We start from the raw sequence: 16,412 nt of genomic DNA, 5'->3' as shown, positions 1-16,412 counted from the left end.
GCCGTATCCTACCTCCCATCTGTGGCCATGTTGGTATATACTATAATTTAGTTCTGAATTATAATAATACACTTCTGCTTCTTTATGAGGAGACCTTTCTTGTTTGGATCATAATAAGCTTTCCTACATTATTTATAACCTGTACTTCATGTATCAATTAAAGCATCCTCTTGGATTTATTTCTCTTCTTCCTGGGCACTTCTTCCAAGAAAATTTTCAAATATGGTCTTTATGTGTCAAGACTCTAAGACCATGTCATTACCAAAAATATTTGTATTGGGATTCTTCATTGAAAAGATAGTTTAACCTAAATATAAAACTATATTTTAAACAGACTTTGGAATTAGAGATCTGGGTTTTCATCCCCATTCTACCATTGTCTGTATTACATTGAGCAAGTTGCTTAACATTGTGAGCCTCACTTTTCTCATCTGTAATGAAAGAATGCTAATATCTACTCTGCAGCATTGCCAGGGCAATTGGTGATGTGTGCAAAGTAGTCAGAATGTAGCAGGTACTCAATAAATGGTAGCTACTAGAAAATATAAAACACTATATTTTGAAGTTATTTTCCTTTAACATGTTGGCATTATTACTCCATTGTCTGTTTGCCTCCAGTATTGCTAATGAGAAGTTTAATTTCAGCCTGATTTAATTCTGTGAATCATCTCTTTATATCTAGAAGCTTTCAGAATTTTCTCTTTGATGTTCTTAAATATCCCATCTCTAGGTGTGAGATTTTTCTTATTTATCCTATTTGGTACCCCATAAACTCTTTCATATAACTATTACTCATTGTTATGGAATAAATGTGTTCCTCAGATTTCATCTGTTGGAAACTTAATCCCCAATGTGGCAATATTGAAAGGTGGGATCTTTAAGAGGTAATTGGATCACAAGAGCTCTGCCTTCATGAATGGATTAATCCACTTGTGGATTAATGGTTTAAGGATTAATGGATTAATAGGTTATCATGGGAGTGAAACTGGTGGCGTTATAAGGAGAGGAAGAGAAACCTGAGCAAGCAAGTATCATATTCAGCCCCTTTGTCATGTGACACCCTGCACTGCCTCAGGACTCTGTACAGAGTCCCCATAAGGAAGATGACTCTCATCAGACACCAAGCCATGCCCCTGGACTTCCCAGGCTCCAGAATTGTAAGAAATATATTTATTTTCTTTTTATCTTTTTAACTTTTATTTTAGGTTCAGGGGTACATGTGCAGGTTTCTTATGTAGGTAAACTCATGTCACAGTAGGGTTGTTGTACAGATTATTTCATCACCCAGGTATTAAGTCGAGTACTCAAGAGTTATTTTTTCTGGTCCTCTCCCTCCTCCCACCCTCCACTCTCAAGTAGACTCCAGTGTCTGTTGTTCCCTTCTTTATGTTCATGAGCTCTCATTATTTAGCTCTTTCTTATAAACGAGAACATGCAGTATTTGGTTTTCTGTTCCTGCACTAGTTTGCTAAGGATAATAGCCTCCAGCTCTATCCATGCTTTGGCAAAAGACATGATCTCGTTCTTTTTTGTGGCTGCATAGTATTCCATAGTGTATATGTACCAAATTTTTTTTGTCCAATCTGTCATTGATGAATATTTAGGTTGATTCCATGTCTTTGCTATTGTGAATAGTGCTGCAATGAACTTTCATGTGCATATGTCATTTCTTTATATATTACCCAGTTTCAGGTGTTCTGTTATAGGCAACAGAAAATAAACTAAGACATTCATCTTTATGTAATTCTGGAAAATCCTTGGTTATTATTTTTTGTTTCCTCACGTCTATTATACTTTTTTCTATCTTTTTGAGACCACACCATGGATATACTAGTACTTCTTATTTATCCTTCTTACCATTACTTTTTTTTTTATTTTTTATTCATTCTTTGTGTCTTCTGCAAAATATTCGTAGACTCGTTTTATGGTTTACTAGTTTATTCTTTGCCTATAACCTCCATGCTACTTATCCCTCACTGAAATTCTTGATTTTGTTATAATTTTTATACTCATTGTTTCCATTTGGCTTTTCATTATAACTGCTCCTTCATGTTTCATATAACCAAAATTCTCTCATCTCTTTGAGGACACGTATTATATTTATTCTAAACTCTGTATCTGTTTCATTAGTTCTGATCTACCTGTTATAGACAGCCTAGTTTGTTGTCTCTCTTTAGGCATGTTGTACTTCTCAGCTATCTGGCTATTGCTGCCAATTAAAGCTTATTTTCCCCTAAAAGAATTATCAGGCCCAGTGCGGTGGCTCATGCCTGTAATCCCAGCACTTTGGGAGGCCGAGGTGGGCAGATCACCTGAGGTCGGGAGTTCAAGACCAGCCTGACCAACATGGAGAAACCCCGTCTCTACTAAAAATACAAAATTAGCCGGTCATAGTGGTACAGGCCTGTAATCCCAGCTACTCGGGAGGCTGAGGCAGGAGAATCGCTTGAACCTGGGAGGCGAAGGTTGCGGTGACCCGAGATCGCGCCACTGCACTCCAGCCTGGGCAACAAGGGCAAAACTCTATCTCCAAAAAGAGCTTAGATCGTGCCATTGCACTCCAGCCTGGACAACAAGAGTGAAACTCCATCTCAAAAAAAAAAAAAAAAAAAAAAAAAAAAAAAAAAATTATCAGTCTTAGCTGAAATATGCAAAGCTCACACACAGCTTCTGCTCTCTTCATAGGTTTATGGGGTGTAATCAATCCTAGGCCCGGGAGCCCAGGGTCTTCCCCAGTCCTTTTTATTGCCTTCTTTCCTGCTCACCCTGTTCCTTGGGGGGATATTCTTATTCCTCTAACTTTGAAACTGCTCTCTTCAGAGGACTTTTCTTCCTCCACATATTGGCATAACTTGGGGCACGAAGGGGTATGGAAAGGAACAGGAGGAAATGCTTGGCGGACAGCAAGTCATTCTTTATCTGCTGTTATTTGCTCCTCACTCAGGCCAGTCTCTGGAATTGCCCTTCTGTTGCCCCAAAAGCCCTCAAGGCACTAGGCTGGCTCCACCATTTTCTCTCTTCCACAGTTACATGTGAGCAAACGTTAATCTATCCAGGGTAATATATCCAGAAGGAAAAGTATACAACTCAGAAGTTCTCTCCCAACTCATTTCCCAGTTCAGTTCAGTTACACACACACACACACACACAACTTCCCTCTCTCTTTTTTTTTGAGACGGAGTCTCGCTCTGTCGCCAGGATGGAGTGCAGTGGCACAATCTTGGCTCACTACAACCTCTCCATCTCCCAGGTTCAAGCGATTCTCCTGCCTCAGCCTCCTGAGTAGCTGGGACTACAGGCACCTGCCACCACGCCCGGCTAATTTTTTGTATTTTTAGTCGAGATGGGGTTTCACCGTGTTAAGTGTTTCTTTTGTTTGTTTGTTTGCTTTTTGAGACAGAGTCTCACTCTGTCACCCAGGCTGGAGTGCAGTGTCGCCATCTCAGCACACTGCAACCTCCGCCTCCTGGGTTCAAGTGATTCTCCTGCCTCAGTCTCCCGAGTAGCTGGGACTCGGCTAATTTTTGTATTTTTAGTAGAGACGGGATTTCACCATCTTGGCCAGGTTGGTCTCAAACTCCTGACCTCAAGTGATCCACCCGCCGTGGCCTCCCTTAACGCTAGGATTAGACGTAAGCCACCACGCTGGGCCTCTTCTTGAGTGTTTCTTATAGTCATTACTTTACGTATCTGGACACTGTTTCTTCTTTATGTGGCTCTCTAGGTTTAAACTCTAGGGGGAGGCAGCAACACGTTGGTTCCTAATATCTTGTCAGAAATTTATCTTTATTTTTCTACCACATTAAAGATTTTTCCCAGTCTAATACATAAATGAAAAATCTGAATCTAAGTTTATAATTTGCCCAAAAATGTATTTCTACAAGTGTCAACATATCAAACACAATAAATGGATACATGTCCCAGCCTATTATCCATGGGAGATGGGGAGAGAGAAGCTATCCAAACAAATACAGGGCTCAACCCTCAGACAACGGAATCAAACCCAGCTTTGGTGTTTAGGTTTTATGTTCCATGACATAGAAGATAATCACCATAGAGGGTTTTCTCAATATAGTGTTCAACCTCTCAGCCTATACATTCTCTAGATGTAGACTCAGAAGTCCATCTTAGACCTGTTTTGAGCAACGTCCAGTGAGCAAGTGGTATCCAAGAGGAAGCCATACTCAAGATCACCTAAGAACCAAACAGTAGTTTGGAACCACACAAAATATAAGTCTCCTTATCTCTAGTACGTGAGAAAATCGGTTTATTTAAGAGTTGAGAAAAAAATTTACTTTTCCACCTTCCAAAAGAGATGACAATTTTTATGAGGGCTTATATTAAATATTATTTGCTATGCAACAAATTACTCCAAAACTTAGCAGCTTAGATAACAAAAATCTATTATTTCATACTTTTTGTGGCTCAGGAATTCAGTAGCAGCTTAGCTGAGTGGTATGGTAAGGTCTCTGGTGAAAATTCAAGACAATATGTCAGTAGGAACTGTAATTATCTGAAAGCTTGACTGGAGCTGGCGTATCTCCTTCTAAGATGACTGACTTATATGGCTGTGGGCTAGAAGCCTCAGTTCCTTACTAGCTGTTGGCAAGAGGCTTCCATTTCTCACCATTTAGGCTGCTTGAGTGTCCTCACAACATGGTTTCTGACTTCTCTCAGAACAAGTGATTTAAGATAGAGTAAGGAGGAAGCCAAATGTCTTCTATGATCTCATCTTATACCATTACTTCCACCATTACTTCCACCATATTCAATTTGTTATAAGCAAGTTGCTATGTCCAGCCCACCCACAAGAGGAGAAGAATTTACCTTCATTTCTTGGAGTGAAAGAAGTGTCAAAGAATTTGGGAACATTTCCAAAAATCACCAATGAAATTTTGAATAGTACAAATAAATAATGGGTCTCCCTTAACCAACATAAGCCTTAACCAAATTAAGCCTTATCCAATTCTGGGACTTTCTTTGTAAATTAATTTAACAAAGGATTTCAAAGATGTAAAAACATTTCATGATGTAGCAAATGAATGTTATTTAAACATTTCTCTAATAAGCCTTTGTAAGACTGAGAAACACTGGCTAATGTTATTAGGACTCAAAGAAGTTAGAACTGTTTGAAAAAATGATCCAAAACTTGGAAATAAGGCAAAAGATGCCAGAATTACTTTTCAATGTTATACTAGAGCATTATCTAACACTGAGGTCCCACACTCCCAGGCCACAGACCGGTACCTGTCCATGGCCTGTTAGGAACCAAGACACACAGCAGGAGGTGAGTGGCAGGTAAGCACGAAGCTTCATCTGTGTTTATAGCCGCTCCCCATCACTCCCATTAGTGCCTGAGCTCTGCCTCCTGTCAGATCAGTGGCAGCATTAAATTCTCATAGGACTGCGAAACCTATCATAAACTGTGCGTGCAAGGGATCTAGGTTGCACGCTTACATTTTTCCACGGATGCTGGGGGAGGACCACGAAAAAATTGTCAGTGGAAAAATTGTTTTCCACAAAATCAATTCTTGTCCTGGAAAGGTTGGGGACCACTGGTCTGATAGGTCTTCCCAAGGTTTGTTTAATTTTCTAGGGAAATATATCTTTGTTTGACTGATTATTTAGTGTTCATTACAGCCCCAGGCTCTATGAAGATACATGTTTATTTGCAGATTTTTGTCTTAAGTGATTATTTCTCTCCAATAGAAAAAATGATCCTAACTCTTATAATTTTATAGCTGCATAAGCCATAACTTCTCTTTTCTCAATTTAATAAGTTTATTTCATCACGCTATTCATGGTTGACTATATAAATCTTTGTCCCTCAAATTATTCTTTAGACCAGCTTTACCTTCCAGCTGCATCCCTCATTCATGAGGTAAATAAATCTTTGACATCTTACTTTATATTTGTATGAGAATAATGTCATGTTTATAATTTTTTGAAAAGTATACTTTAATAATTTAATAATTTCAATTTTTTATTTTTTGAAACAGGGTCTTGCTGTGTCATGCAGGCTGCAGTGCAGTGGCACAAACACAACTCATTGCAGCCTTGACTTTCCAGTCTCCAGCAATCCTCCCACCTCAGCCTCCAGAGTAGCTGGGACCACAGGCATATGCCACCACACTCAGCTAATTTGTGTATTTTTGGTAGAGACGAGGTTTCTCCATGTTGCCCAGGCTAGTCTTGAACTCTTGACCTTAATCAGTCTACCCACCTCAGCCTCCCAAAGTGCTGCGATTACAGGCATGAACCCCTGGGCCCAGCTTTGTGGGGGTTTTCCCACTAAGATAGACTTGTCTGCTGCAGTCTTTTCTAATGTATTGTCCAAGAAGTACACATTATAAGCTGTTTCCTCCTGAGAACATCTTTATGGGGATCTTGGAGTGAATCTTAAGGGCAATATAACTTTTCCTTCATTGAATCTCTGTTTTTTATTCTTCTGATTTTATGTTTTTATTTTTGTTTTTTGTTCTTGGCCAAGTCTGGTTGCTGTTGTTGTTGTGGTTGTTGTTGTTTGTCTGTATTTCATCTAATTTCTGGTTTTAGCCATGACTTTTTCTGCCATCAAGGCCAGGGATTGTTAGTAAATAATGAATCCTTAGGTAGCATATAGAACACCTTGTGTACACATGAGTCTGGTCTATACATGGCTGATAAGTTATTACCCATTGGAACAAACAACGATTAGAAATCTGATTTTATGGTATGACTATTTGACAACCTTTTTCAATATAATGAGAACCCATTCTTGGTCAGGTAAGAGATGAAAGATCATCTACATTGTTCCACTTTTGAGTTTGTTGCTTTGGCTTTTGGTGAGCTTAAGTTTTCCTAGTTAGGAAAAACTTTATGCCCACTGGAAAGGAGAAAATTTGTTTGAGATTACTAGTAAATTTCATTTTTCTGTTTACTTTAGACCTTTGTCTGTAGTTGTAGAATTGAAGCAGCAAGCTCTCTGTGTGTCTCTGTGTCAATAACTGAAAAAGGCATTTCCTTTTCATTGTGTGTGCAGGAAACATTTCCTACCTCTGGAGGGTATTAATACATTAAGCTATAAAACCTCTTAAATTAAAGAAGCTCTGTTCTGCTTGGTTCGTAGAGAACAATAAGAACCGCATAAATTTAATGTTTCCAGAATTCTTATAAAATAAAGAAACTGAACTTCTAGTCCCGAGTGTGTTAGCCTTTAAAAAACAAAAACAAAACATTTTACAGAAACTGCCAACTCAGAAGCATTTTTACATAAGCATCCAAGTTCATGTAATAAATGTGAATATCATTGGACAAATCAAAATGAATTTTCATGATTTTGCTTAAAAAGAGCTTTGCATCTTTTTCCTAATTTTATCAATGTGGAGTATAATAAAAAAATACTTTTTTGATTGTATTTGCTGCTCACTAAGAAACTAGGAATCTGAAGTTCCTAGACTTTTTAACTGCTTTATAAGTTCATATAAGCTACTATTCCTCTCATACATTTTTTAATTCAGGAAAATATAAAATTATATGTTCAGTGAAATAGAATTATAATTCTGATAAGCATTCATATCAAGAGTTATTATGTCCTGTACTGTGTCAGTTAAAACTGATTTTCCAATATCATTTTTTAAGTTTTAGACAAAAATACTAATAATAAATTGAGCTAATTAATGGAAAATTCTTGTATATCTTCACAGTTTCTAAGTAAGCATAGTTTTAATACACAGTATATACTTTTGTTTCTTATTTTTACACATTTTAGGGAATCTATGCCTCTGAGCTCTGTCAACAAATGTATTCATTTGCGCTACTTTAAGAAGGTATAAAAGGGAGTGTGTAGCTGTAGAGGTTGCATGTACTCATGCATTTTGTAGTTTGCCATAGTGCTTGTATATAACAAACGGTTGACATTTACCTACCTTCAATGTTTTTCTGATTAATAGGAGTTAGTTGCTTTGTTAATGATGAGTTGTTGATGCTATACTAGAATAATATGGAAGAGAAGTACAAATGCATAAGAAAATGAGATGTGTGTGTGTGAGAGAGATTTTTTTTTTTCAAAAGAAAAGGAAAATGGTTTTGTTTTGAAGTAAAGTGTCTTGTTTGAGAATTTGGAAGAAATTAATGAAAGACAAAACTTAAATGGATATAGAAAGTTGTAGAAGGCTACAGAAAGAGAATGTTATTTGCTTTGGTTTTGAATACCTGTAAAAAATGTCTAAAAAGAAGAAATGCAAAAACAGCATTGTACCAGTACAAAAATAGACACACAGATCAATGGAACAGGCCAGAGAACTCAGAAGTAAAGCCACACACCTACAACCAACTGATCTTCAACAAAGTCGACAAAAATAAACAATGAGGAAAAGACGCCCCAGTCAATAAATGGTATTGGAAAAACTAGCTAGCCATATCCAGAAGAATGGAACTGGACTGCTACCTGTCACTGAACACAAAAATTAACTCGAGATAGGTTAAAGACTTAAGTTTAAGATCTGAAATTATAAAAAAAATCCTAGAAGAAACTCTAGGAAAAACTATTCTGGACACTGGCCTAGGCAAAGAATTGATGACTAAGACAGCCAATGCAAATGCAACAAAATTAAAAATAGGCAAATAGGACTTAATTAAATTAAAGAGCTTCTGCCAGCAAAATAAACAATCAACAGAGTAAACAGACAACCTACAGAATGGGAGAAAATATTTGCAAGCTATGCCTCTGATAAAGAACTAATATTCAGAATCTATAAAAAAAATAAAAAACAACCCCATTAAAAAGTAGACAAATGAAATTAACAGACACTTCTCAAAAGACATACACAAGGCCAACAAACATGAAAAAATGCTCAACATCACTAATCATCAGAAAAACACAAATAAAAACCACAGTGAGATACCATCTCACCAGTCAGAATGGCTATTATTAAGAAGTCAAAAAATAACAGATGTTGGCAAGGATGAAGAGAAAAGGAAACACACTTATACACTGTTGGTGGGAATATAAATTAGTTCAACCACTGTGGAAAACAGTATGGAGATTTCTCAAAGAACTAAAATTAGAACCACCACTGACCTCAGCAATCCCACTACTGGGTATCTACCCAAAGGAAAAGAAATCATTTTATCAAAAAGACATCTGCACTCATATGCTTATCACAGCCCTATTCACAATATCAAAATCATGTCCATCAACAGTGGATTGGATAAATAAAATGTGGTATATATGCACCATACATATGTATACATATACACAGCCATTAAAAAAAAAGAATGAAATCACGTCCTTTGCAACAACATGAATGAAGCTGAAGGTCATTATCCTAAGTGAAATAATGCAGAAACAGAAAACCAAATACCAAATGTTTTTGCTTATAAGTGAGAGCTCAACATTGGGTACACATGGACATAATGATGGAAATAACAGACACAGGGGAATCCAAAATGGGGAGAGGAAGGAGAGGTTAGGGTTGAAAAACTACCTATTGGGTACCATGTTCACTATTTGGGCAATGGGTTCACTAGAGGACCAAACCCCACCATTACACAATATACACATGCAACAAATCTGTACATGTACACCCTGAATCTATAGTTTTTAAAAATTAAAAAGAAATACAATACGTAAAAAGAAAATCAGAAAAGTTTGCTTAGTTTGATACACTAACTCCAAAAATAATGCTTTAATGAAAGGCTAAGAATTAGGTTTCTCATTTTGAAAATGAAAAATTATTCTTAGAGTAATTGGTCTGCTCTTAATAAGAGATAGCAAAAAAGTATTCTTCATGTTTTCTGTTATCTGCCCAGGTAACAGGATTCTGTATCTCACCAAAATAACTTTATCTACTCTGTGCGAATTTTTATGCCCTTAACTATTTTTTACAAACAGAATCAGCAAACTTAGAAGAGAGACAACAGAAATTACTCAATGTGAAGCAGTAAGAGAATAAAAGATTGGGAAAAAAAAAGGAAACAAAGCCTCAAGAACTTGTAGAACAATATCGAATTATATAAATAAGTGTAACTGGAGACCCAGAGGTGACCAGATAGAAGTTAAGTCTCTCAATACCACATGGCTCTAGATTTGTTGACTATACTCCAAAGAGGCCTATATATGCAAATTCTCGTATCTTGCTGCATCAATATAAATGAACAGGGACAAAACACAATGTAACTAACCTTTCATGTGATCAAGAATAATCTTCAGGTATCATTTATTATTGGGAGAAAGGAGGATTGTTAAGAAAAATTATCCAAAACTTGAAAATAAAGCAAAAGAATGACAGCTAATCTTTTTACCGTCACACCATAGCATTCTCTAATAGGTCCACCCAAAACCTATTTATTCTCTGCAAGAATATATTTGTGCTTGACTTACTAGTTGCCATTGATTATAACCCACGTGAAGTTACATGCTAACTTACAGATTTATATTCAGCAGAAACACAAATGATTTGTTTGATGCATGTTCATTTTGTACTTATATAAGTTATATTTTTCTTTTGAAATATATTATTTTTGAAAGATGAAATGCCTGAAATTCAATTTTTGAAAAGTCAAATGACCACATATGAAGCTTTGATTATAAGCAGAAATTGACACCAACTCTTCTCCAAGGAGTAATTTTGTATGTTTGTTTTTAGGGGATGAACTATATAACCTTAGACAATTTCATGTAGTAGCTGATTTCATGAGGCACACAAAGCCTAGATGTATAGGATTAAATGCTGCTTTATAAATCATTAAAACCATCCTAAAATCAATACAAAAATTCACCAGAAGCCATTGCACTTTGCTCCAAAGAGAAATAACATGCTGAGTAAGCAACACAAATGCTACTCACTCTTTTCCAAACTGAAGTGACCTGCTGGGTCAGCACGGTGCCAGCTAAAACTCTAGCCAGCAAAGGCAGTAAAAATCAAAGAAAGCAAAAACTACTGAAGAGAAGCCAAAATATTGGAAATTTCATTGAGTGCCGTGTTAGTAACTATATCAGTATTCAGTTCTGGGAAAAGCAAAATGGTGGAATAAGATCGTATACAAAATGGTATAAGATCATATACAAAAAACTATCTTGAAATACATGCTAGGAAGTGATCTCAAGACTAGGGGAGATGCCATAAATTCCCATAAGATAAGAAAATCAGGTTTTTTGTATTATCTGATATTGATCAAGAGACCTAAACTCAAATCAGTTATAGATTTTGACTTCAAAGAACTGCAGCAGCCCTGGCAACAGAAGCAGCAGCGTCTTCCCATGGAAGATTTAGCCTCTTTGCACTACTCTTTCCAAATCATTTCCTGATTCACCAGAACCAGCTCTTTTATGATCATGTAAACACACTAAGGTCCTGATGTAATGTTATCCTTGGAGCCCATGCCCTGTGATGCTAGTGTCAATTATATTTTACAAAACATAACCTTCTGGTATCTCCAAAACCTAAACAGGCTTGGCTGCATTTAATAAACATGTTCAATCATTCCTTTTCTCCCTACCCCACAACAGAAACAAAACCAAAATAAGAAAAATTCCAGAATATGCCCTGTAATAATGGCAGAAGCATTGCTAATTGAAGATGAGATACATACATAGAAAGTCATCTGAGAAAATGGAACACAAATGCTCTCTTAAAATCCAATTTTTAAAAAATTCTTTCTTTGCCTTTCCAATTGGGCCTGAGAATACTACTTCTAGAGGCTTGTGCCAGCAATGCAACAACAGCATTGAAATGGAAAAGAAGTGGAAAGAGGGTAACATTTCAAGTCAGATTTTTTTCTCACAGAGTACATGGATTCTGGAAGAAAAGTGAAAGATGTGAAGAGAGAAATATAGCATTAATTAGAGGGCATAGCTTTGTACAGCTTGAAATACAATTTTGTGATTTTTTTTTTGTTTGAGTGTTTTGTTTTGTTTTTATAAGCCTGCTACACTGTGAGCTCTGTGGGGATACTATTCTTATATTCCCAACTTGCAGGACTTGTAGTACCTGGAATACAGTAGGCACTTGCTGAAAACATGATAAAATTAACTAACACATGTACTATTTAAAAGTATAGTGATGATTACCCCCACTATAAATCATGGTATCATTATAAATCATGATTACCATTATAAATCAGATTTCAGTTAAGGCTAGATATGAAGAAGTGTTTCAGGCCAGAGCTTCTCAAACTTTAACGTTCTAATGTTCATACAAATCACAAATCATCTGCATATCATGTTACAATGAAAATTCTGACTCAGTAGCCTAGGTTGGACACAAATTCATAGGTGATGCTAATACTGCTGGTTCATGGACCACGTTTTGAGAACCAAGATTCTGAACAACCCAATGGTTTGTGACAACAGAGGAGACTCCAGAGTGGGGAGTTGATGTGTAGAAGTCTTGGGGCAAGTGACTAGCAAGGAAGGAGGAAAGCTTGGGTCACATAGGCATCAGTGGGGGGCAGGGTGATTAACCATTCAAGGAGCATGTCCATGGTCCCTTTCTCTTTTCACTCTAGAAAGTGAAAGCCTTTGCTTCTGTTCAAAAAAAAAAAAGTTTCAATAATCAGTGAGCAAAGCAGGAGAAATATGTAGGGAACAGGGCTTTCTTCTTACCCGTGATGTCATGTTATAGCCATCCTCATAGCTTTATGAGGATGGATGAGATGCCTCCCTTCTGGCACCTTCTTGAGGATCCTCATGTCCTAGAGGAGAGAGACCTTGGCTACAACCACAGGAGACCAACTCCCCCAAGAACTCAGGAGTTTGAGAGAGACTGTTCAAGCATCACAGATTAAGGCATCACAGATCGCACCAATTGGCTGCCCCTTTCCCTCTCCCTCACTCTACCCACTCCTTAAGGCTAATCCCTCCCCCTCTGCTCCAAGACTTGCAAACACTGAAGACACAAAGATGGTTCCTACCTCGTCTGCCCCCTCCCCTGTGCCTGGGTTCATCATTCTTCACCATGGCCGTCATACCGATGAAGCTCAAGATGCTGTCAAATAGATTGCCCCTTTTTGAAAATATTGATTGTTTCAGGGTCAGAGTGACTGAATCTATTCAAGTAGGCTACTGGCCCAGATGTTAGGTAAATCTCTCATTTTAGCCCCTAAAATTATCTGTTGAGCTCAAATTTACACAAACACAAAAAACTTAAAGACCGGAGTTCAAGGTATGGTCTGGGGATGGGGAGGGTCGGGTGAGGCACGCAGAAACTGTGGCTATGTCCAGTTTCTCACTCTTCACCAGAGATGTGATGTTTAATTGCTTCATGTCTCCCCTTTTCCTACAGTAGCTCAGATTGTCAGCGACAGCTCCAGGGCTTGGGCCACAAGCCTCAGGTGCCAATCAAGAGGTAGGTAGAAAGATGGGAAGCGGAAAGCAGGATGCACTTGCCACTGAGCTGCCACCCTCAGGGCAACCCTGAGGCACAGCAGCTCCAGGGAGCATTATAAACATAGAATGCAATGTGAAAGGTGTCCCTGGAGCTGTGCGACTCTACAGTCTGGGAAGGGACCTTTGAGAGAAGAGGACCCACAGGAGAGGACTGCAGGAGGCAGAATGCAGGAAGGCCAAAAAGGGCACGTGGATTCCAGCTCATTTTGATATAGAATGTTTATCTTTAAGGATGGGCATGGTTGCTCAGGCCTGTAATCTCAGCACTTTGGGAGGCCGAGGTGGGCGGATCACTGGAGGCCCAGAGTTCAAGACTAGCCTGGCCAAAATGATGAAACCCCGTCTCTACTAAAAATACAAAAATTAGCCGGCTGCAGCGGTGCATGCCTGTAATCCCAGCTACTCAGGAGGCTGAGGCAGGAGAATCGCTTGAGCCAGAGAGGCAGAGGTTGCCAGGAGCTGAGATCGCACCACTGCTCTCCAGCCTGGGCGGCAAAGCGAGTCTCCATCTCAAAAAAAAAAAAAAAAAAAAAAGAAGAAGAAAAAAAGGAAAAGAAAAGAATGTTTATCTTTAAATCTATATGGGTATATAGACAATAACAATGAAGATGAAAACATATTGCCTCAGGAAAATATCGATGCTATTCATTAACTGCTAGAGAACCAATAAGGTTATCCTTCTGGCTCTGTAAAAACCACTTAAATGACTGTCTCATGTTGTAAGCTTCTAAGCATTTCCCCAATTATCCTGCTTTATAATAAGGAGTATTCATAACATTAAATGAGTCAAGTTACCTTGCTGGGAACCTTATTTTATTACAACAATAACCTATAGAATATGTAGTTGGTATGTTGCTGTTAGAAAAAAAAATTAATTGGGAGACCATTAGGCTGAGACAGCTCCAATGCCTTGGGTTCTTATAGGAGCAAACCAAATCAAACCCCAATGTAAATAGTAAAACAACACTTAAGCTGAACTAACCAGAAACTGCCAACTAACCTCCAACTAGGGACTTTCCACTTTCACCAATAAATGTATTTTCTTTGTCTTGGTTTGGCAAACACCTTGTAAAAGTTTTCTCTGTTGTCCATCTCCACCCACCCAGTGGAACACTGAACTGTTTGCGGTCTGGCACTGCTCGGTTCGTAAGTCACTGAATGCTCAAATAAACCTGTTAAAATTTTAATATGCCTGCATTTATTTTTTAACATCTCCATACCGGAACTTAGCAAATCCAGAGGAAAAAATTTTTCAGCATCAACAAGAAATGCATGACAAGATGGATGCATAATCACCAAAGAGAAAAACTATGAGTGATAGATGAGTTTTGAAAGAAACAAAAGACTAATGATGACTGACTAGTGTAATCTCAATGAAAATTAGCAATATTAAATGCACCCTCAGTGCCATTGTGCTTCGTCTCTTTTAATCTCCAACAATCCTATAAGATTGGTCCAGTTATTTTCCCCATTTTATCCCTAAGTAAAGCATAAACAGGATAAGTAACTTGTTCGAGGCCATACAACTTGAAGGGGAAGAACTGGAATTCAAATCTGAGCTTTGTCTGCAGAGCCCAAGCTTTTGCCACTAAGATGTAGACTCCCTAGCACTAGCAAGCAACATTTATTCCTCGATACCTGATGCTAAGCTGAGTGTTTCATATCCATCATCTAAACTATTAACATAAATAAACGGTCATGCTCAGTTCTATTTCAGCCAGTCTGAAAAAACAACATCAAGAAGCCTAGATGGGAGGCCAAAGTGGGCAGATCACAAGGTTAGGAGATTGAGACCATCCTGGCTAACACGGTGAAACCCCGTCTCTACTAAAAATACAAAAAATTAGCTGGGCGTGGTGGCAGGCGCCTATAGTCCCAGCTGCTCGGGAGGCTGAGGCAGGAGAATGGTGTGAACCCGGGAGGCGGAGCTTGCAGGGAGGCGGAGCTTGCAGGGAGGCGGAGCTTGCAGGGAGGCGGAGCTTGCAGGGAGGCGGAGCTTGCAGGGAGCCGAGATTGCGCCACTGCGCCACTGCACTCCAGCCTGGGCGACAGAGGGAGACTCCGTTTCAAAAAAAAAAAAAAAAAAAAAAAGCCTAGAAAGAGGAAGGATTTCTTAAGTCTTACTCAGGATAGTCCAGGGCAGACAGCACTCTGGCCAAATGGTGTGAGCCATCCAAACCGCTTGGTCTCAGAGAGGGATGTTTCAGATCAAGGCCATTCAACCAACCCGTCTTGCTCTGATACCATAATTACCAAGTTTCCTGGTCATGGTCTTTTTTCTTTTTGTGTTTATTTGTTTTTGTTTGTTTTGAGACAGAGTTTTGCTCTTGTTGCCCAGGCTGGAGTGCAAACTGCAACCTCCACCTCCCGGGTTCAAGCAATTCTCCTGCCTCAGCCTCCCGAGTAGCTGGAATTAAGGCACTCGCCACCATGCCCGGCTAATGCTTTATATTTTTAGTAGAGACAGGGTTTTACCACATTGGTCAAGCTGGTCTTGAACTCCTCACCTAGGTGATCCACCTTCCTCGGCCTCCCAAAGTGCTGGGATTACAGGAGTAAGCCACCGCGCCCGGCCCATGGCCTTATTTTTTATGTTTTCTTTTTTTTTTTCCCTACAAGAAAGGAATGAAGGAACCATTGGCATCACTTCATAGCTTTCTCAGAATTAATAAATTGGCATCTGGCTTATACATCAGTGTTTTGTGAGTTGGAATAAATCAAGTCTGTTCATATGACTAAGCTGTCAAAGTTGAGTTATTCGACCTAAAACGTGGTAACCACACCAAAGTATTGCCATCCTGAGACTCTGTTGGGAAAGTGGCTGACCTCCTCACCTCTCTAGATGACATAGCTATTATGTGTCTAACTAAATATATGTGTGTTCATTTTTTTTCATGCATTGTTTTTCCAAGCCAACACAATTTTTAAAACTCAGGAAGCACATCTTTTGACTATGGGCTAGATGCCATTAATGCTAAAGTACACAATTCAACAAAAAGATAAAGAAAAAGGTGGAAAAGGAGGAGAAATAACCACTGATTAA

General features: G+C 38.5%; 1 long non-coding RNA gene across 1 annotated transcript in view; it reads right to left on the bottom strand.

Annotated features, from left to right (window-relative positions):
• Nucleotides 1–4,128: 4,128 nt before the first annotated feature.
• Nucleotides 4,129–16,412, bottom strand: part of LOC134759493 (uncharacterized) — a 50,549-nt gene continuing 38,265 nt past the window's right edge. Inside the window, exons 2-3 of the long non-coding RNA XR_010135735.1 lie at nt 12,587–12,675; nt 4,129–12,508 (exon numbers count right to left, since the gene is read on the bottom strand). This is a non-coding gene — a long non-coding RNA (uncharacterized LOC134759493). The remainder of the gene's footprint in view (nt 12,509–12,586; nt 12,676–16,412) is intronic.

The sequence above is a fragment of the Pongo abelii genome, chromosome 10, assembly GCF_028885655.2.
Source record: "Pongo abelii isolate AG06213 chromosome 10, NHGRI_mPonAbe1-v2.0_pri, whole genome shotgun sequence".
In the NCBI taxonomy this organism is placed as follows: domain Eukaryota; kingdom Metazoa; phylum Chordata; class Mammalia; order Primates; family Hominidae; genus Pongo; species Pongo abelii.
The sequence above is the reverse complement of the archived record's forward strand: the minus strand, read 5'-3'. Positions and strand labels throughout refer to the sequence as shown.